The following is a 23,557-nucleotide window of genomic DNA, read 5'->3' as shown; positions in this document are numbered from 1 at the left end:
CGGATATTGACTTTCTTTCCCCCCTTTTCTTGCAGGTAAATATTCTCAGTTCTTTCCCACTCCACTCCTGCAATCTGGAGGGGAATCAACCTTCTTGATGTTAAGATTTACGTCTTTTAAAAAGTCTTTCAAAGTTTCCGCTTTACAGTCTCTTTGCTTTGATCTATTTACAAGTCGGGAAGGCAGACTTCCTGTTTGTACCTTCCCGTTTCGGTATCCAATTTACTCAAATTTTCTCCGATTTTCTCCAATTAGTTCAATATAAATCTACTCACGGGTAGTTGCTTTTAAGTCCAAATATCCCAGGAAAAAGTCAGCGCTCTCCGATAACGGCTATGCGGCTTCGCTCTGCGGAAGAAGCAGTCGACTCTCAGCACCGCGCCTCACCCCCGTCTTGCTCCGGAGCCCTTAAATAGGTTCCTTTGCAACTTGGGGGGGGCGCAAATGGTGCCCGCCGAGTCCCCACGCTCGCAGGCTTCCTCCGCCTACGATTTTTGAAGGGTCCCCGCTTTGCCGCAGCGGCAAGACCCGATCCCGCGGAGCTGGTCCCTCCGAGCTCAGAGGGAATCCGCCATTAATCGTTGGCGCTGACCCGGAAGTCTCTAGTAAATTGTTTTTCTAATGGGTGTTTTAGTCTCCAAATATCAATTAAATTGGAGTTCTCTACCATTGAGAAGAATGTCTTTGGTAGTTTCCCTTCTTTAGATTTGCCTGTTACTCTTAGTCTATCCATCTCCATTGACACAACTGCATTCATATCACCCATTATTATTATCTTTTGGTCTAGATATTCAAATAATTTTTCCTCTAATTCTTTAAAAAAGTCTATTTTGTTTTCATTTGGTGCATATACTCCAACAATTATTTTTTTTTTCTCCTTGCCATTTAACTTGTACTGCCACAATTCTGTTAGGATATTTCCGTTCCACCTTAAAAGTGAGCAGGCTTTGTGAGTCACAGAGTCTGCGTATTTCCTGTTCACAGGATGTTTATGTTTCCTGTTGCTTTCGTTTCTCTGTGCCTGAGCAGACCGAAGCAGGCAGTCATGTTTTTTCTTTGTTCTGACCAACGCTGAATAAACTTGTAAATATGCTCTCCTGCTGTGCATCTTTCGCTGTGCATTATCTGTGCATCAGTTCTGGGATGTGGAAGGCTATTTTCTGGAACTCGTGTCGCTAATTGCTGATACTGTATCTACGGGAGATCGATGGATGTCCGGAGTCGATGTGGAGGCAGTGATGGCCTTTGTCTCCCTGGCAACAGGTTTTGGGCCCATATTCAAGGCACTTACAGGAGAGTAAGACTGCGACAGACTGCTGAGGTATGTGCAAAAGCAAAAGCAAATGAGGCTTTTCTGTGGGCCGCGGCAAGAGTCTCTGATCTCAGGCTGGTCTAATTGGCCTGGGAGCCGAGCCAAGCAGGCTTCGTGATTAATGGGAGCCAAGATAAGGAGTCTCTGAAGTGAAAAAGACTCACGGTTCAAGTAAAGAGCTGGAATGGAGTTTTTCCAAGCCTCTGAAGCTGCTGAGTGCCCAAAGTTAAACCGGCACAATTATGAGACCTGGGCTGTGTGGTGTGAGAGCTTGCTGCGACAGTTTCGAGTGTGGCATACTGTGTGTGAAGCCCCTCCAGTTCCTCTGACAGATAAATGGAAGGCCCAAGATTCAAGGGCTGTAGACGTAATAGTCTTGTCCGTCTCTCTGGAGGAGAAATTTCCTCTCTGGAGGAAATTGCTACGCTAGCTGGCAACACGACTGCACGTCAGATGTGGAATGCTTTGAAAGTAGCTCATCTGCCAGTCATCCCAGCCCAGAGTTTGACTGCATCGGAGGTCCTGGCTGTTTCCCAGAATGCGAGTGAATGCAGGGATGCTGAGGGCACCGGTTGCAAGCTGCAGGGGGAGCTGACTGTGACGTCATCCCAGGCAGCATTCCAGTCTCTGGGGGGAGCCAAGGAGTCGGCAGCTGAGAGCTCTGTTTCTCATGGGAGCCAAGGTCATCCTAACAGATACCGGAAGGCCAGAGGTAAACAGAGACAGATGCCTGCAGATGGCCCAAAGCAGAAGGGGGGTGGAAAGCCCAAGCCAGGGAAAAACAAGGCTTTGTTTGCTGGCACTGCTTCACCAAAGGCTAAAGGCAAGTCTGATGGCCAGGAGCAGGGGGGCAAGCAGCAAAAGCCCACGCCGGTGGAAAACAGGGTTTTGCTTGCCAGAAAAGCTGCTCCAAAGGCCAAGGCCAGATTTATTGTGGACTCAGGATGCACCCGCCATCTTTCAAAAGACCGGCACCTGTTTATCTCCTTCACACCTCAAGACGGAGAGATCCACCTGGCTGATGGAAGGACGTTGCAAATTGCAGGAAAAGGGACTGTGAAACTTGCAAGTCTGCACACTATCATCAGAGATGTACTTTTTGTTCCAGGTGCTGCGGACAATTTGCTTAGTGTCCCACAGCTGACTGGGCGTGGTTTTGAGATTTCCTTCAAGAGGAGCGTCTGTGTCATCAGGAAAGGCAAAGAGGACATTTTGCATGCAAAGTTTATGGATGGCTTATTCTGTATAACTTATGATGACAATGCTGTTGTGTCTAATGTTGATTCTTGTTGTGTTGCACAAACTAACAAAGTTCTTCATGCAGGATGCATTCATGAAGCACATCAAAGATTTTGTCACATGTCTTGGCAAGTGCTAGCCAAGATGCCTGAGTTGGTTGAGGGTTTGAACATCAAACCATGTAAGTTTCACATGAAATGTGTATCTTGTGCAGAGAACAAGGTGAAGGTTGCTCCAAAAGGCAAGGAGTCTAGCAGGCAGGCTTCCAAACCCTACCAGCTAGTGCACGCAGACCTGGTTGATTCACTTGCGCCCTCTTTGGGAGGAGCAAGGTACTTCATGGTTCTAATTGATTCTTTTTCTAGGTACATTCATGTGTTTATGCTTGAGCAGAAATCGCAAGCGTTTCCTAGGTTCAAGGCATTCTGTGGTTGGAGAATGTTCATGGTAAACGTATCGGCTGTTTGTTTACTGATCGAGGCGGGGAATTCACTTCTCAGCAGTTTGAAGCTTTCCTGACTGAGAAGGGAATCCAGCATGACTTGTCAACGCCTAGATCGCCATGGATGAATGGACTTGCGGAGCGAGCAAATCAGACTTTGCTTCAAGGCCTGAAAACCTTGTTGCATGATGCCAACCTCCCTGAGAAGTTTTGGGGGGAAGCTCTGTCGACGTTTGTTTATTCCTATAATCGCAGACTATCATCACCTATTGGTTGTACTCCCTACGAGAAGATGTTTGGTAAGAAACCGAACGTCAAGCACATGAGAATCTTTGGTTCTGACATGTGGGTACACACCCCACAAAGCAACAAGCTTGGGAAGCGTGGGGCACATGGTTTGTGTTGGAATTCAAGCCCTTCTCATGAGAAGCTGGCAGCAGTCCAGGCACCTGGCTTGATTCCCTTTTGACCTCCCTGGCTGCATTCCCCAGCAGACGCAGGCAAGGTCTCGATCGGCGATTCTTCTCAAATGTGAGAAGAACACACCCCTCTTTCCTGCCTTCCCCAGGCAGGGGAAAGAGATAGACAGAAACATATTTACATGCTTTTATTTCTGTCTTTGCAGCGTTACAAAAAACGTGACTGCTCTTTCCAAATTCCAGCAGTGTTGTGACTAAAACTTCCTGTACATCCTGTACAGCTCATATTACACTCTGACGTAATTCCGGTGCTGCGCACTGTGAAATGACTGCCCCTCTGTTCCCACAGCAGTCCCAACATTCCCATCATGTTTACACTTCAAGCTAGGACTTTGCAGCTGCATTGCTTCATTATCGTAACATCCTCCCCCATAAGAATCAATGTGCGCTGCGAACATAGCTTGATCCAGAGAAGAAAACAAACAGTTGTTATACATATAACACTCCCCTGCTGTTTCAGTTCCACCCTTGGAACTACCCGCCACTGGTTTCCCCAGTGTACCTCTCTGGTTGTCTGACTTCCAAGGAATGAGTGCATCTGCATTACCTTGGCTAGGGAATGTAGTGTTACGCTTAGCAACTCCCTGTTGTGTCTTTGTCTCTGACTTAGACACAGCTTCATCCTGTCTTGAGTTGTTAACAATAGTAACACATGCAACAGCTGAGTTAGCAAACTCTTTTGAATAGCTCTTGGGTGGTACACCCTTTATAACTCTCTCAGACCTGCGTATGAGGTGCTGATCCTCTCTGCTCACTGGTTCAGTCTTAGGACTCTTTGGAGAACCAGTTTCAATAGTAAACAGTGGTTCATCCTCCACCTGTGAAGGTCTAGCCATTGTGTGATATTTCCTCTCAATGACTGTGTCAACTGAGCTCTTTGAGCTATCACTGTCACTCTCAGTACCACTGTAATCAGTAAAATCATCATCATCATCTGAATTGTCCTCAGTGGGAAATGTGTGAACAATTACTCTCTCCTGTTCAGGAGCACTCTCTAGAAATTTTGTGAGAATCACTTGACCAGATTCAGACAAAATTACTCTGTAGAGACCCTTTTCATAACCTACAAAAATGCCTCTGGCATTCTTTACTCCACCTGGAGCTTCGGTCCTGACTAGGGACCCAAAAACCTTAAAATGGGCTACAGAAGGTTTTGTGTGAAATAGCTTTTCAAAAGGAGAACATCCCAAACCTTTTGAAACCTTTCTCAACCACGTGTAACAAAAACACAATAGCGATTCCACCCAAAACTCATGTGGCAAGTGTGAACTCAGCAATTGCGCCTTCATCCCTTTTTGCAATTCTTTGTTCACTTGCACACAGACACTTTTGTTCCATGCTCCTGCAGAAACAGCAGTCTTGTGCCTTATCCCTTTCTTATCCAGGAAATCCTGAAAATCCTGTAAAAGGAAAACTGGCTTTTCATCTGTGAAAAGACAATCAATGTTAGCATCATGAACAGTTTTAACCTTGTCACAAAACTCTTTAAACCTTTCTAAGGCTTCTTGTGGTTTCTGCAATGTGTATATCCATACATAATGAGTGAAATAATCCACACACACAAGATAATATCTTGCATTGCCTCTAGATGGGGCTAGAGGTCCAATCACATCAGCATACACTCGCTGAAATGCACTGTTAACTCTCGTCACCTTCCGGACGTTTCTCGCCATACCTGCAAGAGAAATCATGTTAGATTCAGATGCATTACACTTTATGCAATCACTTTGATCAAAAGTCAACAAATACAGTCCATCTTTCTCTTTGGCAAAAAGATACAGCTCTCCATCTTTGTAGATTTTGCAGCTTTCTCTATCATAGGACAAAGTCAGTCCTTTCTTTGTGATCTGCGAAACACTCAGCAGATTGAAGTTTAAATCAGGAACCAAATACACATTGTTAATAGTCAAGTTCAGACTTTCAAGATACACAGTTCCAAATCCGGTCGCTTCCAGCTCTTGGCCATTGGCCTGTTTCACAGTGAAGCTTTGCTTCTTAAACGTTGAAAATGGTTCTTGGTGAGATGTCATGTGTTGCATCGCTCCAGTGTCCAAAATAAAAGCGTTTTCCACTTCTGGTGCGGCTTCTAGTGCCATCAAAGCCTTTGCAGGTTTCACCTGGGACTTGGTACGACTTTTGCCTGACGCTTCAGGCTTTGCAGAGCTCCCCTTAGCTCCTTTCTGTTGACGTGGCTTCTTACAGTTCCGCTGAAGATGCCCAGTCTGTCCACAATTGAAACAACGGACAACGTTCAAAGCAACAGTCTGTTCTTCACTTGCACTAGCAGTGGGGGCTCTACTCCGAGCCTCACTCCCCCTGTCAGCAACATCCGTTGCAGCAAGAACAGGAACAGCAACAGCAACAGCAGCAACAGTTCCTTCACTCCCCCTTTTGGGGTCAAAGCTCTTCTCAGCTTTCGATAAGCTTTCATGAATTTGGCCAGCGTCATCTTGCCTCTCCCCTTCTGGGGTAGTTAACTTCCGGCTCTTGCTTCTCACTCCAGCTTCACAAGCTTTTTGGAGCTTCTGAGAGAACAAAGCCATCTCAATCTCAAGCCTCAGCTCTGACTTTCGAGCCTGCTAAAATCCAATAGCTGGCTGTTTAGTTTTTGCACCTGGGAGCTAAACGCTGGCTGCTCTGGAAAGTCCCTCCAAGAGCAGTGATATAGCAGTCAAAACAAACGTTGTTTTCTTGCCTCTCACAGTCTCAGCCGCACTTCCGTGTTGGCTGGTAATTTTTCACTTTTCAAGCTAACTGGCTCAGAGGTGGCTGGAAAGCATACTCATCTCGTTGCTTAGCAACTGGACATTCCAGGCTTTGAGCAGCAAACCGCTATCACCCCAAGAATGTGAGGTATGTGGCTGTCTCCCAGTGCTGTTTCTCTTTATCCAAGAAAACAGCGTTCGTGAACCAGAGAAGTATCAATCTGCGTTCACTCTTTTTAGCCCAAAAACAGCATACCTTGAGGGTTCCGTAGCTCCTTGCTTATCAGCAAAAACGTCTGTTCTGATGTTCAGCCATTTGATGTAGCTCCATCCGCACGCTACCACAAACTCCTTTATCTTCAAGCAGAGGATGAAGTACGATCCATCAACCTCTTTAGCTGCTTTACATGGATCGGTTCCATTTTGCTCGATGCTACCATTTTGTTGGAATTCAAGCCCTTCTCATGAGAAGCTGGCAGCAGTCCAGGCACCCAGCTTGATTCCCTTTTGACCTCCCTGGCTGCATTCCCCAGCAGACGCAGGCAAGGTCTCGATCGGCGATTCTTCTCAAACGTGAGAAGAACACACCCCTCTTTCCTGCCTCCCCCAGGCAGGGGAAAGAGATAGACAGAAACGTATTTACATGCTTTTATTTCTGTCTTTGCAGCGTTACAAAAAACGTGACTGCTCTTTCCAAATTCCAACAGTGTTGTGACTAAAACTTCCTGTACATCCTGTACAGCTCATATTACACTCTGAGGTAATTCCGGTGCTGCGCACTGTGAAATGACTGCCCCTCTGTTCCCACAGCAGTCCCAACATTCCCATCATGTTTACACTTCAAGCTAGGACTTTGCAGCTGCATTGCTTCATTATCGTAACAGTTTGTTCATGGGGTACGAAAAAGGTGCATACAGGGTATGGATGACTAACTCTAAGTCCATTAAGTTCACCAAGAGTGTTGAGTACAATCCTAAGTGGGGGGGGGGGGGGAATGTGGGAATTTTCCAGAGTTACCCAGAGGTGGATGAAGGTGATGTGAAAAAGGCAGATAATGTTGAGAAAGCTGAGGATGATGATGATGATGATGATGATGGTGATGGTGATGATCAGAGTTCGGATTCCAGTTCAGTTGGTGGCGCTGCTGCTGGTGTCAGTGACAGTGATGACACAGCAGACTACAAGAGCGTAAAGGCCTCAGTCAGACCATCTGATGCGTCTGACAATGAACTGGAAGAACCGCTGTTCACCATTGGTCACTTTTCTCCTAAGGAGGAGGAGATGAGTCCAGAAGACTTGCGTCTAGTTCGCAGGTCTGAAAGGGCGACCAAAGGCAGACCTCCGAAGAGATTTGCTGATGAGTTTGCTAAGACAGCAACTGCTGTTCTTAGTAGCTCAGAGAAGGTGTGGGAACCTTCAAGCTTCAAAGAGGTTCAGGAGTTAACCTCTAAAGATGCTGAGCCTTGGCTAAATGCCATGAAGGCTGAAGTTGATTCCTTGAACAGGAACCAAACTTGGGAGCTGGTACCGGTAGTCCCAGGAATGAGACTGGTTGGCAGTAAATGGGTCTTCAAGGCCAAGACAGACCAGAATGGCAAGGTTGTCAGACACAAAGCCAGATTGGTTGCCAGAGGTTTTTCACAGGTACCAGGACAGGATTACCACGAGACCTACTCGCCCACCGTCAAATATGAGAGCATTCGGCTAATGCTCAAGATCGCTGCAGAGGAGAAACTGCATGTTTCCCATCATGACATTAATACAGCTTTTTTGTACGGGATTTTGGGGGAGGAGCTGTTTATGCTTCCACCTGATGGAATGCAGATACAGAAGGGAATGGTCTGTAAACTGCGGAAATCCTTATATGGTCTCAAGCAGAGTGCGAGGTGTTGGAACACAAAACTCACTGAGACATTGCTTTCTCTAGGTTTTCACCAGGGCAAAGCTGATCCATGTGTGTTTGTCAAGGAGGAGGGGCAAAACAAACTGTATTGTTTATGTTTTGTTGATGATCTTCTGATGTTTTGGAAGAATCAGGCTTTTTACCAAAGCACCCTAGCTCAACTGAAGGAGCACTTTGACATGAAGGATCTTGGTGAGGTATCCAACTATCTTTCTCTGCAGGTGGAGAGGGACCAAGCAGGTAATTTTCTGGTACACCAAACACAGAAAATTGCTGATGTATTAACCAGGTTGAAATTGGTTAATGCAAACCCAGCAGACACACCGATGGTGACAGGTTACCAGGTAGATAGTACTGCTGAAGCGTTTTCTGACACTACGCTGTACAGATGCATTCTAGGCAAGCTGAATTTCATTGCTGGATGTTCAAGACCTGACATAGCTGTAAGCACTAACCTGCTTAGCAGACATGCTAACAATCCTACTGTTCAGGATTGGAAAGCTCTGAAGCGCATAGCCCGCTATTTGAAAGGGACTATGCACTACAGGCTGAGGTTCACCAGTCAGAAGACTGGAGGTCTTGAAATCTTTGCAGATGCTAGTTTTGGAAGTGACACCACGGATGGTACAAGCACTTCTGGAGTGTGCTACATGTACAACCATTGTCTGTTTGACTGGCTGTGCAAGAAGCAGACGACAGTGAGCCTAAGTTCCTGTGAAGCAGAACTCAAAGCTCTGTCATTTTCACTCATGGATTGTGAATGGTTGATGCAACTGTTTAAGGACATCGGAGTTTCTGTGAAATGTCCTATACAAGTGTATGAAGACAATAGATCCTGTTTGGCTTTGCTGAACTCAGAGAGTTGCAAGCAAAGAACCAAGTACTTGCAGATTAAACTACATCGTGCATGAGAGTGTATTCAGAAAGGACTCATTCAGGTGTCCTACATGGCAGGAAATGAAATTCCTGCTGATCTGTTGTCTAAGGTTGTTAACAGAGAACAACTTAAGGTTTATGTACAGAGGTTGCAATTGGGTTGAACCACAGGTACTACAGGTTACCAGGAAAGGGGGAGGATGTTAGGATATTTCCGTTCCACCTTAAAAGGGAGCAGGCTTTGTGAGTCACAGAGTCTGCGTATTTCCTGTTCACAGGATGTTTATGTTTCCTGTTGCTTTCGTTTCTCTGTGCCTGAGCAGACCGAAGCAGGCAGTCATGTTTTTTCTTTGTTCTGACCAACACTGAATAAACTTGTAAATATGCACTCCTGCTGTGCATCTTTCGCTGTGCATTATCTGCTGATAGAGTGTGCATCAGTTCTGGGATGTGGAAGGCTATTTTCTGGAACTCGTGTCGCTAATTGCTGATACTGTATCTACGGGAGATCGATGGACGTCCGGAGTCGATGTGGAGTCAGTGACGGCCTTTGTCTCCCTGGCAGTATCCCAACAAATTCTACCCTCCTCATCTTTAAAAAATTATTGTGCTTCTAATTTATTTTTGATGTATAATACCACTCCTCTCTTTTTAGTTTTATCCGATGAAATAAATTCATTTCCCAGTTTTTTGTTTATTAAAATTTTTCTGTTTCCTCATCACATGAGTCTCTTGTAAACAAATGATATCCAAGTTTTGCTTTTTCAAATATTATTGAATTTTATTTCTCTTTTTTTCTCATTCATCCCATTAATATTCCATGACCAAATTTTCAACGCCATGTTGATTTCTAATTAATTTAAATTATAGTCTTAAAATCTTATTTCTCCTCTTCTTCCTCCCCTTCTTCTCCTTCCTCTTCTGAGTCTTGTGGGCCTCCTCCTCCAGCTCCTGCCTCCGCCAGCGCTGCCTCTTCATCTTCTCCTCCCAGTTCTTTGTATATTCTCAAAAATTTGTCCATTTCATCCAACCTTGTTAATTGTGTCTTTTCCCTTTGTAAGCAAACGATACTCCTTCTGGGAATTCCCATCTGAATTCAATTTTGTTTTTCCTCAGCGCTTGCACCAACTGTTGATATTGGTTCCATTTTTTCAACCACTGAAGTGGGACGTCTTTAAAAATAATTATATAATTCCCATCAATGTTCAATCTTTTCTCCCTGTTCTTTTGTAAAATTAAATTTTTCATTTCTCTGTCTTTAAATATAACCAAACAATCTCCTGGGAGTTTCTTTGCTTTTGTTGATCTTACTTTAATTCTAAAAGCATTTTGTATTGTATTTGCAACATCCTCTTCTTGCATCTCTAACCACATAGCAATTTCTTTAATCAATTTCTCCTTTATTTCTTCTCCTTGGGCCTCCGGGACCATTCTAAATCTCAAATTGTTTTCCTTCTGCCTCAGTTCATTCATCACAATTGCGTCCCACAGTTCCTCTTGCGTCTTATTAAACTCTACTACTTCTGCTTTAGTTTTCTCTTCTTGCTTTCTAATCTCTTTAACTTCCGTTTTAATCTTTTTTGCCCCTTCTTCCAAATTTTGTGTTCTTTTTGTCATATCCTTCATCTGCCCCTTTATTTCATTAACTGTTTCATCAATTTTTTTCACAGTCACATCTATTTTTTTATCCATCTGCTCCAATTTTGTCTCAATATTTTTTTCCACTTTTTTGTATTTCTTCTTTAAGATCAGATTTGAGTTCTGTAAACATCTTTACTAAGTCTCCTTTAATATCAGATTCTTGTCTAGAACTCTTTCTTTCTGCTGGTGTCCCTCCTTCTCCTTTCTTCTGCGAATGAGTAATCTTGTAAATTAAAAATTAGTGCACCAATAATATTATCCACCAGGGGGCAGTGCAAACTTAAAATCAATTTCAGTTCTGTAAATGCTATATTTATATGGTTATCCACTAGAGGGCGTTCTTTATCTATTTAGCCAGCTGTTGTCCAAAAGGAGACAAAAACAACAACAAAAAATAAAATAATAAATAAAAAGTAGAAATCCAATACTTCTTCTCGCCACTTGGATGGCCAAATCCATTTCCGTTTAAAATTCTAAACCACAGGGGGGAATGCACTGGGACAACCGATCTCAGTGATCACGGGTAGGAGGAGTTACGCTAAGACCAGACCATGTCATTACAGAGGAGGCAGGTTTAGTCGTTGTCTGAGGACTATTCCTGCCTCCGGGTCTGGTCCTGACCGGATGGATACTAGAATCAGCAAGGGATACCCACATGACCTGAAGGTGCTGCTGTGCAATGCCAGGTCAATGATTCATAAGACCACTGCCATCCATGACTTGATCATGGATGGAGGACTTGACCTGGCATGTGTAACAGAGACTTGGTTGGATGAAGCAGATGGGCCTGTCCTTGCCGCTGCTTGTCCACCAGGTTTCTCTTACGCACAGCAACCCAGGTCATGTGGGCGGGGAGGGGGGGTTGCAGTGATTTTTAGAAAGTCATTAGTTTGCATCAGGCGTCCTATTGGGAAGACCCAGTTTTCTGAGTGCATGTTCTGAAAGTTGGGCAATAGGGGCAGTACAGGATTCCTTTTGGTGTACCGACCTCCCCGCTGCACCAAGGATTCCCTGCCCGAGCTGCTTCAGGTCGTGGCGGATGTTCTCCTGGAGACACCTAGCTTGGTCGTCCTAGGGGATTTTAACATCCATGCCGACACGACCTTACAAGGGGCAGCTAGGGACTTCGTGGAAAGCATGGCCTCCATGGGGCTGTCCCTGAATAAGTCTGGCCCAACCCATAGCCGCGGACATGCCTTGGACCTGGTGTTTACCTCTATGGATGTTGGTGATCTGACACTAAGTAAAAGTGAAACAAAAGAAGTGCCATGGTCAGATCACTTCCTGATGCAACTGGACTTCTCTGCGACCCATCCCCTCTGCAGGGAGGTGGGACCAATTCGGATGGTCCGCCCCCGCCACTTAACGGATCCAAATGGTTTCCAGAGAGTGGTAGGGGATGCTCTATCCCATGTTGATGGCCTTTCAGCTGATTCCCTGGTGGCCCGCTGGAATGCGGAGTTAACCAGGGCTATTGACTGTTTGGCTCCGAAGCGCCCTCTCCGATTGCATGGAGCCCGGAGAGCCCCGTGGTTTTCCACGGATCTGAGGGCAATGAAACAATTGTTGAGACGGCTAGAGCGCCGGTGGCGGATAACTCATTCCGAATCTGACCGGACACAGGTTAGAGCTCAACGTCGAGCCTACCAAGTGGCGATAGTGACGGCGAAGAAGAATTTCTTCACCGCCTCTATTGCATCTGCAGAAAACAGCAGCAGGAGACTTTTTCAGGTGGTTCACAATTTAGCGGAACCACCTGTAACATCGGGGCCCAGTACGGGCCACATATTCTCCTGCAATGATTTTGCAAAGTTTTTTGCAGATAAAATCGCTCAGATTCGGGAAGAAGTAGATTCCACCGTGGGAGCAGGGCCGGGGCGGGAGAGTGCTAGAGTTCTGTCTAGTCAAGTTGAGTGGGATCAATTCCAATCTGTTACCTCCGAGGATGTGGACAGGCTGCTTGGACGAGTGAAACCAACCACCTGTCTCCTGGATCCTTGCCCATCCTGGCTTATAAAAGCTAGCCGGGAAGGACTGGGCGATGGGCTTCGTGGGGTGGTGAATGCTTCCCTCCGTGAGGGAGCCTTCCCAGACCCACTGAAAGAGGCGGTTATTAAACCGCTTCTTAAAAAACCATCTTTAGATGCGGCCACAATGGCCAACTATCGCCCAGTCTCAAATCTTCCATTCTTGGGCAAGGTGATAGAGCGAGCGGTTGCTGAACAACTCCAGGCACGCCTGGAAGAAGCGGACCATTTGGATCCCTTCCAGTCGGGATTCAGGCCTCATCATGGGACTGAAACTGCCTTGGTCGCACTGGTTGATGATCTCCGACGGGCTAGGGACAAAGGTGAGAGCTGTTTCCTAGTTCTGCTGGATCTCTCAGCGGCGTTTGATACCATCGACCATAACATCCTTCTGGACCGTCTTGAGGGGCTGGGAGCTGAGGGCACTGTCCTACAGTGGTTCCGCTCCTTCCTCCTGGGCCGTGTTCAGAAAGTGGTGGTGGGGGATGAGTGTTCAGACCCCTGGGCTCTCACTTGTGGGGTGCCTCAGGGTTCTGTCCTCTCCCCCATGCTTTTCAACATCTACATGCAGCCGCTGGGAGAGATCATCAGGTGGTTTGGGCTGGGTGTTCATCAGTATGCAGATGATACCCAGCTCTACCTCTCTTTTAAATCAGAACCAGTGAGGGCAGTGAAGGTCCTGTGTGAGTGTCTGGAGGCGGATGGAGGATGGATGGCGGCTAACAGATTGAGGTTGAATCCTGACAAGACAGAAGTACTGTTTCTGGGGGACAGGAGGCGGGCAGGTGTGGAGGATTCCCTGGTCCTGAATGGGGTAACTGTGCCCCTGAAGGACCAGGTGCGCAGCCTGGGAGTCATTTTGGACTCACAGCTGTCCATGGAGGCACAGGTCAAATCTGTGTCCAGGGCAGCTGTTTACCAGCTCCATCTGGTACGTAGGCTGAGACCCTATCTGCCTGCGGACTGTCTCGCCAGAGTGGTGCATGCTCTGGTTATCTCCCGCTTGGACTACTGCAATGCACTCTACGTGGGGCTACCTTTGAAGGTGACTCGGAAACTACAACTAATCCAGAATGCGGCAGCTAGACTGGTGACTGGGAGCGGCCGCCGAGACCATATAACACCGGTCTTGAAAGACCTACATTGGCTCCTGGTACGTTTCCCAGCACAATTCAAAGTGTTGGTGCTGACCTTTAAAGCCCTAAACGGCCTCGGTCCAGTATACCTGAAGGAGCGTCTCCACCCCCATCATTCTGCCCGGACGCTGAGGTCCAGCGCCGAGGGCCTTCTGGCGGTTCCCTCATTGCGAGAAGCAAAGCTACAGGGAACCAGGCAGAGGGCCTTCTCGGTACTGGCGCCCACCCTGTGGAACGCCCTTCCAGCAGATGTCAAAGCGATAAACAACTACCTGACATTCAGAAGACATCTTAAGGCAGCCCTGTTCAGGGAAGTTTTTAACGTGTGATATTTTATTGTATTTTTGGTTTTTATGGAAGCCGCCCAGAGTGGCTGGGGAGGCCCAGCCAGATGGGCGGGGTATAAATAATAAATTATTATTATTATTATTATTATTATTATTATTATTATTATTATTATTATTATTATATACCCGCAAACATAAAAATTCCCAATTTAAAATCTTTTTAATTTTTAAGTCCTGATAAAAAAAAACCAAGGAGGAAAAACAATCCTATAAAACTCTTCCACAAAAAAACCCAAAAACAAAAAAAATAACCACCAGAGGAGTAAAGTCAATCCAAGTTCAGAAAGGGAGGTTAAAAAGGGGGGAAAGACATAAATCCAGACATAAATCCAAACTTCTCCAAGTATCCACCGATAAATTAAAATGGTGTTTCCTTTCTTCCTCTTAAACAAAGGGGATATTAAGGAGGGGGGGCAGGCTTTCCCCCACTGTCCAAACTTTAGCAGATAATCAAACTGAATGTCCCAAAATAACTAAATCCCATCTCTTAAACAGATACCGCAGAAAAAAGAAAGCCATAATTCTTATCTTCCCTTTAAACGGTGCCACAAAAGCGAGGGTAAAAAAAAACAGTTAAAAATGGGAGCTTCACAGTTCATTGCACAGTTTGTTAAAATCGAAAGTAAAGTAATCCAGTCTTGAATCCTTTCCCGACATCTTAATCTTCCACAAAACCGAAAAAAGAAAATTGTCCCCTCTATCGCCTCAATCTTCTTCCCCCCACCGTTAGTTTCTTTTCATGTAAGTCCATTAAAAATACCCAAAATAAGAAGCAAAGAAACGAGATAGTTCTTCTTGTCAAACAGCCTCCGTTTGTTTTTTACTCACAGTTACGCTCCGCACTGATAATAGTCCCAGTGTAAAGTTGACCTCCTGTTTATCCTTTGTCTGCGTCGAATTAGGTCCAAATCAGCAATTTTAGTCAATTCCGAAATTCCCCAATCGATTCCTTTTAATTTGGAAAGCCGATCGCTCTAGTGGGCAGGCTCGGGGCTTCGCTCCTAGAAGCAGGCAATGGCGTCCTGCTGCTAGCCCTTCTACCCCGCCGCTCTCGTCTCCTCTGTAAAAGAGGATACCTGGCAGCCGGGGGAATCGCTTCTTCGCAGCGCTGGGATCCCAACCCCCTGAATATCCTTTCAGCGGGGTTTGGGGGGCTACGGCGCCCTTTTAGCACCCCCTTTTTCCTTCTAGGAGTTAGCTCCCCTCTCCCGAGGGAAAACTCGCTTGCTTCCACCTCACGATCAGACCAGAAGTCCCAAGGCATAACCATGCGTTTCTTAAAGTCAATGTGTGAGTTTTTCGATGGGACCAAACGTCTATTGTATGCCTGGGACTCTGATGGTTTATATAGACTGTATTTTCGCACCTACTCCCAATCGCCTATAAATTGCAGAGCAGCACAGTCAAGCCAGGGGTGGAGGAATGTCAGGCCACATTCTGGGTGTGTCCATGAGGCACACCGACTTCTAGGACATCTGAATTTTGCTGATGTAATTAAGACAAAGAAAATTGTTAATGGCCTCAACTTAAAACCATGTAAATTATTTATGCAATGTCTATCCTGTTGCAAGAATAAGATTAAGGTTGCACGCAAGGGTAGGTGCTCAGATAGGAAAGTAACTGAGCCATTTGAGCGTGCACATTGTGATTTAGTTGGGCCACTCCCACCATCATTAGGAGGTTCTAAGTACTGGCTTACCCTGATAGACCAGTATAGTAGATATGGTTGGACTTATGCAATAGCTGAGAAGTCCCAAGCATTTGAGAAGTACAAGGTTTTTTGCAACTGGGTAAAAACACATTTTAACAAACCTATTAAGAACCTGTTTTCTGACCGGGGCAGGGAATTTGTTTCTGAGGATTTTGAGAATTTCCTGGAAGTGCAGGGGACTACTCTTACCCCCGAAGTCCATGGCAAAATGGGCTTGTTGAAGTTGTGCAGCGTGACTTGCAGGCAGGGGTTAAAACATATCTGCACGATGCTAATCTGCCCAAAGATTTTTGGGCTGAAGCGCTCAATGCTTTTTGCTATGTTATTCTGCTATGTTATTCTTTTTTGCAAATGTTATTCTATGTTATTCTGCTATGCTATTCAAATGTTATTCTATGTTATTCTGCAAATGTTATTCTATGTTATTCTGCTATGTTATTCTTTTTTGCAAAGTTATTCTGATTTAGATGTCACCCCCTATGAGAAGCTGTTTAAAAAATGCCCGAATCTGAAATACCTACGCATTTGGGGTTCAGATGTAATTATGCATTATCCCGCTAATCAGAAATTGGGTGAGCATAGTGTTCAGGGAAAATTAATGGGCTACCAGCAGGGGGCGTACAGAATTTACATACCAGCAAGTGGCAAACTTCATATTACCAGAAGCATGATACAAACTGTAAATTGGAATGTCGTTGCTGTTTTCCAAGATTGTTGTTGTTGTTTAGTCATTTAGTCATGTCCGACTCTTCGTGACCCCATGGACCAGAGCACGCCAGGCACTCCTTTCTTCCACTGCCTCCCGCAGTTTGGTCAGACTCATGTTTGTAGCTTCGAGAACACTGTCCAACCATCTCGTCCTCTGTCGTCCCCTTCTCCTTGTGCCCTCCATCTTTCCCAGCATCAGGGTCTTTTCCAGGGAGTCTTCTCTTCTCATGAGGTGGCCAAAGTATTGGAGCCTCAGCTTTCCAAGATACTAACGGTATAAATGATACTGAGGAAGAAGAGGAAGAAGCAGCAGCAGGAAATGGTGCTTCTGAATTAATGGAAAAAGACGAAAAGCCTGTTGAATCTGATAATTTGCTTGATGATTTAAAGTCACAGGCACCCGAGGGGAGGTTAGATTCTCTTGAGTTTTCTGACCGTGAGCTTAGCCTACAGGCATCTCTTCAGTCTGACAATGATGATTTACAACCTGAAACTAGTAGTTCACTTAGTCCCATTAAGTCTGAGGAGTCTGACTCTCCTTCCGGACTGACGTTCAGACAGAAAGAGGCAGAAGCCACAACGTTTTGCAGATGAACATTTTAATACTGTGTATGCCAATAAGGCGGTTTTTGAGCCAAAAAGCTACAAAGATGTTCAGAATTTACCTAAGCACCAAGCTGTAAATTGGTATAAAGCTATGAACTCTGAGATAGCTTCTTTAGAAGAGCATAACACTTGGTCTCTTGTACCACAAACCCCAGATATGAGACTTATTGATTCAAAATGGGTTTATAGAGTTAAAATGAATGACAAAAATGAAGTTGTAAGGTACAAGGCTGGATTAGTTGCTAGGGGTTTTCAAAAAATTCCAGGCGAAGATTATGATTTGTATTATTCACCAAGTGTAAAATATGAAACAGTTAAGCTTTTGTTAAAAGATGATTCACAACGTGGACATTCTGCTTATCATTTGGATATAAAAACTGCATATTTGTTTGCAGCTTTAAAAGAACATTTTTTTATGTATGTCCCTGAAGGCATAGACGCCGCTGAAGGTTTGGTATGCAAATTAAATAAATCCCTTTATGGTCTGCACCAAAGTGGAAGGAATTGGCACCAAACTTTAGCAAAAGAATTGCTGTATATTGGTTTTTCACAGGGAAAGGCAGACAATTGTGTATTTATAAAGGAAAGGTCAAACTGTAACAAAAATATGTGTGTATGTAGATGACGTGTTAATTTCTACAAAAACTAAACAGGAATATGAACAGGTAGTATCACAGTTACAGAAGAAATTTGATGTGGTGGAATTAGGCATAGCTAAAAATTACTTATCCATGCAAATTGAGAAAGGCAAAAATGGATCTTTTCTGGTTCATCAAACTGCAAAAATTGATGATCTAGTTGAAATGCTATGTTTAGAAAATGCAATTTGGAAGGAAACACCTATGGTGTGTGGTTTCACCTTTACAGGTGAAAATAAGCCATTTCCTAACAAAACTTTGTATCGTTCTGATATAGGCAAGCTAAATTTCATTCAAAGAATCTCAAGACCAGATATAACTTATGCTTTTCACTTTCTGGCAAAATTTGTGGAAAAGCCCACTACGCAATGTTTCTCTGCTCTTAAGAGAGTGGTAATGTACCTTAAACATACCAAACATTATAGGTTGCAGTTTACAACAAGTATTGACAAAGGTTTTTGAAATTTTCTGCATCTCATGCATTGGAACAAAATAATTGCAGGGGTGTGTCTGGTATGGTGTTTGGTTATAATGGTTGTCCATTTGAATGGAAGTCCCAGACACAAACCATTATTTGTTTCTCCACAACAGAGAGTGAATTATGTGCATGCGTTCAGGCCACTCGTGATGTAGAATGGTATCTGCAAGTATTTGCAGACCTCTACAGATGCAAGTAACACTACCAGTAAAAGTTTACCTTGATTCCCAGAGTGGACTTGCTATCCTATGTTCAGAAATCAATACGCAGCGCACTAGAGTCTTAAGATTACGTTTACAGTTTGTAAAGAAACTAATTGCTGATGAAATGATTGTATTTCAATATGTTCCAGGTGACAATCAAATTGCAGACATTTTTACTAAAGCACTTCTAAAGGTTACACATGAAAGACATGTACAAAATATGCTTTATGTTTTTGTTCCACAATAATGAACCACAGGGGAAATGTTGAATGGTCACTTTAAAATGTGAAGGTTCATTATTGTTTCACAAGTTGTGTATGTCTTTAAGGGCCAGGGCCAGGGCAGATAACGAGACCCAGTCTTACAGCTGTGAAACATAGCAGGTGCTGCTGAGTTGTGTTAATCAAGCTGTGTCAGCAATTGGGTATAGTATATAAGGGGCAGCACCTAGCGCTCTCATTACCCTGGGGGATGGGTTGGTGGTTGGGTCTGGTTTGTTGTTGATGTATTTAGCATATAAGGAGTTTTTGTTTTTGTTGTTAAAACCTTGTTTAAGTTATTTTTGAGTCCCTTTTTAATGCATGGTCTCCCCAGCAAGCTCTCTGCAGCGCTGCTAAACTGCAAATAGCCAACAGAAATGTGCTAAAAGGAAGGCACGCCTGGCAAATCCACACCGTGATCAACTCCCGCCCGTAAACCAATGTCCCCACTGTGGAAGGACGTGTGGATCCAGAATTGGCCTCCAGAGTCACTTATGGAGTCATTGTTAAAACCATGTTTATGGAAGACTATTACTCGGCTACGAGTGATCGCCAAAGAAAGAACAACACTGGTCATTAATAAACAAAACAAATAAAGCAACATAATCTTTTTCTCTTTTAGCCACCCAGCCAGAGACCTAATGGTGACTCATTCAGATGCTCATTTACACTAACCCAGATTTAGTTGATCACATGCCCTAATAAGGACACCTGTTGCTGGGAGAATTTTCTGTTGCCTAGCAACTTGTTCAATACCATTTTTCAAGTTTCTTCTAGAATATTCCAACACCATTATGGGGTGAAGCATGGTGCTATAGATTGGGGGGGAAACCCCTAAACCCTAGAAATCAATAAATGGTAGGATTTTGATTATTTTGAATATTGAAGGGAAGATTTGAGGTCATCTGTTTACAAAGCTATTTTCTGAGTCTTATTTACAACTTCAAGAGAAATTATATGGAAGACAAACTGGTTAAGAAAAAAGTAACAGCTGCTTAAAGCTACAAATATTAGCAAAAAGTATAATTTTTGTGTTTTTTCAGAGTTTGTAAATGGGTTAAAACATCTAGAGTGGGAGGAGGACATTGTCACTTTTTATTATTATTCGCATTGTCTATGTAGCTAAAAATGCAGATTAAGAGACCCAATTATGAACCAGCCAACATGATTTCACATATTTTCAACCCAATATTACATTTCACTGGTTTTCTTGAAATATATTAAGTTGCACACTAAAACTGTCTAGCTATCAGTACTGCAGAGTGTTTTAAGAATTCACCTAAAATACTTCACTGCATGCTTTGCATCTTGGTGGACATAAGATATGGACTTCAAATGGATAACTGTACCCCATTACCATGGAACCATGATGCAACAATGCACAATTAGATGCTGCTGCCATATTTGAAACTAATCTGCTAGTCTCTAATGCATTGGCAGTACATCTAGGGCAAAATCCAAGGTAGACAAAAACTGCTTCAACACAATACATTTTGCCTTATGGGTAAGCAATCCCCGGCCATTTTATGGGTTCTGTGTATTAATGTGGACTGAAACAAGTGAACTGGGTGGCCACAGGAAGCCAGCAGCAGATTGTCCAATCAAGCAGTATCTTGTCAGCTGCTACAATCACAGTGGGTACTGAGTTTGGGTAGAAAAAGAGCTATCTAAAGAGGCATCCCTATGTCAATTTTTCCCCCTCAGTAGTGTATACACATAGTGTGCAATGATGTGCTGTATTTTACATTGTGGCTGATGATGTGGAGGCAAATGCATAATGTGATGATGCATCAACTTATAGTAGATATTACATTGTGTGCATGTGGGTGGGCAGGATAGGGGTTTGTGTTGGGGGAGGTGCACATACCGGGGTGGGTGAAAACACCTTTTATTTGCTTGTTAAATTTGTATCCCACCTTTCCAGCAAATGGTGCTCAAGTTGGTGTGTGAACTGCCTTTAGGCATTCAAAATTAATAGAAACAGCTGGAAGATATGCAAGTTAACTCTTCCAGATTAGATCTCTACAGCTGTCTACATGTCCTATGGAGCTCTTGAACTTTACTGCTATATTATGGCTTGAAAATTCTTAACACTGGTAGGCAGTAGAAAGGGAAAATAACATACCAGCCATGTTTTCATGAAACTATAAACCATGGCTTAGCACTTTGTGCACAACATACATCAGTCCTCATGCCCTCTGGTTTGAAGTTGCCTTCTTTAGAAACTGACCAGAGCTTATTTTAAACCACCGTCTGTGATTCTGTGAACGTTAAGCTAAATGGTACTCTTGGATTTTCTTATTTTAATAGACTTGCAGCGGAGTTTCCTTTTTAATTGAGAATCTTTATTATTTACAAAAATTATACTGGTTGAATACAAATAAAATAACATAATCCTTTCATCTTCCAGCCATCTGGCCATATACCAAATGCTGACTCATGCTCATTTACACACTGACACTTTACATGCTCTGACCCTTGTTGGTCACATGACCTTTATAAAGTCTCCTGATGGGGACTTCCGGAGGCGGCGCAAAACAGCAATGGCGGTCCTCTTTACTCTGTGAAGAGGGGCTCTGTGAAAAAGGGTCGTCCGCTGCGGCAAAGCGGAGACCCACTAAGAAAAACCACAGGCAGAGCGAGCATGTGGCCGTGGGACTCGGCGGGCGCCAAAAGCCCCCCCAGAAACGAAGAAGGAACCTCGTAAGGGGCTCCGGAACGTGAAAGGGGGAGCGGCGCTGTGAGTTCATCGCTCTTTTCGTGGAAGCAAAGCCGCGCTGCTGCTGCCGATGAGCGCTGACCTTTCTTCTTGAAAACACCGGAATTGGCTGTAACATACCCGTGAGTAAGGGGAACTAAATATTGGACTAAATTTGTGGAATTTGGCTGAAAACGGGAGGCGAGTAACAGGAAGTCCGTCTCCCGATCTTGCTAACTAGATCAAAGCAACGGCTTAGAAGTGTGCTGAAGCGTTCAAAAGGGATCGTAAAAGCAGAACAAAGGTGCATTGATAGACTTTGTATTGAAAAGACAAGAGGGAAATCTTTGCAAAACTTGTGGACTCTATTCTTGGAACTTTCTTCCTATTTTTGAGCTATGCGGAGTTAAAAGGGACAACCCAGTTGTCGAACTGTCAGCACGTAAAAGAGAACTGTCAAACTGCTGATACTGTTGTTGGAGTTTAAACTGTTACATAGACTGAGATACTAATGCTTAAACATTGTTGCTGGGACCCTTCTTGACACCTTGTGACCCTTTTTTAAGAAATAGAAAGCCTGGGGAACCTTCCTTTTGTGTTCTGGAATTACTAAGACTTAATATGGGGAATATAGGAACTTCAATGGCGGAAAAGAGTTCTCTCCTTCCTTGAAACTTTGAAACACTCCCCCTAGAGGATTGTGGAGACATAGAGGCCTGGGAACTGTATTTTATTGAGACTTTCTGTGGTTTAATTGTTTACACTCTGGATTTGTCTGTCTCATGGAATAAAAGATAATTTGACCTTGAACAGAGGCAGGTGTGGAATGAGCGGCTCAGGGAGAACAAGAGCAGCCAAAGCTAAAGAAAAAGAAAAGAAATCGGTGCATTTTGTTCAAACAACCTTAACTCATCAACGTAGATCATCTGTCCCAACTGTGCTGACAGCACAGGAGGTGGAAGTTGAACAGCCTGCTGCAGAAGACATGGCAACTGGAGGATCTGAAACAGTCCTGAAACAAATTTTGGAGCAACTGGCAATTTTAAATCAAAAAGTGGACAATCAATCATCAAAAATTGATCAAGCTACATCCTCTATTAGTAAATTATCTGATCAGGTTTCCCAGCACACCCAGGCAATTGAGAAACTGCAAGGAGCCACGGCTGAAAATTATAAACTAGCTGTGGAAGCCAGTCAAAAAGCAGAACAGGCGAACAAAAAGGTTGATGAGATCAAGGGGGAAGTAAGGCCTCTGAAAAGACAGGTAGGGGAACAACAAGCCTACCTGTCATTGGTTGAACTGAAAAGTAAGGAAAATAATCTCAGGTTAAGGGCCATCCCAGAATTGGAGGAAGGAAATCTAGAGGGATTTTTGACACTTTTGTTCTCCAAATTCTGGGGAATTGAGGAAGACAAGGAGTTTAAAATTGTGACGGCTTTTAGACTGGGAAGATCGATAAAGAAAGATAAGTCCAGAGACTGTTTGGTTATTTTGAGATCAAGAGAGGAAAGAGACAAGATACTAGGCCTACATTTTAAAAAATCTTTGGAGATAGAAGGTAAAAAGGCTGAAATCTATAGAGATATACCCAAACATCTTTTGGATCTTAGGACCACTTATACAGATCTGACCAAATTGCTGAGACACAACGCAATTCCTTATAGGTGGGAGTTTCCGCAAGGACTATCATTTACTTACAAAGGAAGGAAAGTAAGAATTAAAACACCTGAAGACCAGCAGAAGTTCCTATACGACCACGAGGAGGACCTCCAGAAAGGAGCTGCAGCTTCTTGGCCACCGCCACCACCGGGACCATCTCCAAAGCCTACACCGTCTGGATCTGGACCAGCACTACCACCTCCGGGATCGGAGGGAAACCTAGACACCCCACTGTAGGACCCACTAATTAGACCAGGATGTCTCTGCAGCTTCTTAGCTGGAATATAAATGGCGGAAATTCTCCGGAAAAAAGAAGAAAAGTATTTCATATTTTGAAAAAAGAACAATTGGACATTATTTGTTTGCAAGAAACACATGTGACAAGGCTCCACAGAAAAGTGCTAATTAACAAAAGATTAGGCCAAGAATTTATCTCTTCGGATAAAGTTAAGAAAAGAGGAGTGGTGATATATGCAAAGGAGAGCCTG

Source organism: Podarcis gaigeae (assembly GCF_964106915.1).
Source record: "Podarcis gaigeae genome assembly, chromosome: W".
NCBI lineage: Eukaryota > Metazoa > Chordata > Lepidosauria > Squamata > Lacertidae > Podarcis > Podarcis gaigeae.
Note: the sequence above shows the minus strand (reverse complement) of the source record.